This window comes from Rhinoraja longicauda, chromosome 25 (assembly GCF_053455715.1).
Source record: "Rhinoraja longicauda isolate Sanriku21f chromosome 25, sRhiLon1.1, whole genome shotgun sequence".
In the NCBI taxonomy this organism is placed as follows: domain Eukaryota; kingdom Metazoa; phylum Chordata; class Chondrichthyes; order Rajiformes; family Arhynchobatidae; genus Rhinoraja; species Rhinoraja longicauda.
In genome coordinates this window covers 11,161,666-11,163,271 of record NC_135977.1, presented here as the reverse complement: position 1 = coordinate 11,163,271, position 1,606 = coordinate 11,161,666, and positions in this window count along the sequence as shown.

Sequence of the window (1,606 nt, the reverse complement as noted above, 5' to 3'; positions counted from 1 at the left end):
TTTTTAAATTAAAAAATCTTATTGAAAAGTGTTTTTTTGGGGCTATAATTTTTGTTCGATATTTCAACACAGACAAGGTACAAATAAATGACACAGGTTTTGCATCGAACAAATTTGATCAATGATTAAGTAAAATAGCAGAAACCCAAGCTTCATTTTGAAAGTATTGCAGTGCTCGGAGCTCAATCGCACACTTATAGTGCAGGATACCTGAATTACATTTCTCGCTAACTTGCTAGAAGAACAAAAGTGAATTCTAACCCTATAATTTCTCTCATCTCTGCATTGTCCAGTAATCCTCATTGCCTGCATATATATTAAGGAGCTGTTAACTTTTAGCAGAAATCAACAAAATGGAAAAGGAGGACTTATTCTTGATGAAGCACAAGGTAAAGGCAGTTGAGAGTAAAGATCTTGGCTCAGAAAATCATTATATAGAATCAGTTTGGATGGAGCTAAACCAACAAAAATCAGTGGAGGATGTCGACTGTAGGCTCCTAAACAGTAGTGGAAAAGTAGGGGATGGCATAACTTAGGAAATTAGAAACTCGTGTAGAAGGGATCAAACAATAATCATGAAGGACTTTCATCTACCGATAGATTGGGCAACTAAATTACCAACAGTGTAGGCTGTATTCATGTAGTAAATATAGTTTTGTAAATCAAAAATTAGGTGGTGGACTATTTTATGCATAGCGAATGGCAAAATGCATTAAAGGATATTTAATGTTTATTGTTTAATTGTAAACACAGCTGTAAAAAAAATATCACAGAACAATTACAACATAAAATTTATTTCGAAGAGTTAAAGCAGTTTAAATTGCATGGAAGCGTAGTTCTACAAGAGAAACTACATTTTAATAAGGATTCACGTTTCATGAGGTTGTTTGCCGAAGTCATACACAATCCCACCAAACCCAGTAAAGCAAAAATCCAAAAGATGAAGTTAAATTTTATTAAGATTGTTCTTGCAGTATGTAAAAAGGAATTAAAAAGGAATTAGCTCTGAGGACAAACTGTGTGCCAGTCTGTTATGTCTCTACATTTTCTGAAGGCATAGAAATTTGAAATGTCTCTTACAACTATTATCAGGCCAAGAAAGAAGATTTCAAAAAAGTAATAACTTTTGAAAATCAAAGTAACCTTAAATGAAGAAAGCACATTCATTCACCTATCCATTGTTGAAAGAACAAATTCAAAGCTACGATGGATGTACAAAAAAAATCCATATATTTTCCCATGTTATACACCACGCTCAGTACTGAACCAAATGGGATAAGATTAAGAAATGTAAAGTAATAAGTTTAGTTTAGACATACAGCACGGCGGAAACAGGCCCTTCGGCCCAACGAGTCTGCACCGACCAGCGATCCCCGCACATTAACACTATCCTACTCCTAGGGATAATTTACACATATATCAAGCCAATTAACCTACATACCTGTACATCTTTGGTGTGTGGGAGAAACCGCAGATCTCAGAGAAAACCCACACGGTCACGGGGAAAGCGTACAAACCGTAGACAGCACCCGTAGCCGGGATTGAACCCGGGTCTCTGGCGTTGCAAGCGCTGTAAGGTAGCAACTCTACCACTGCGCCACCATAA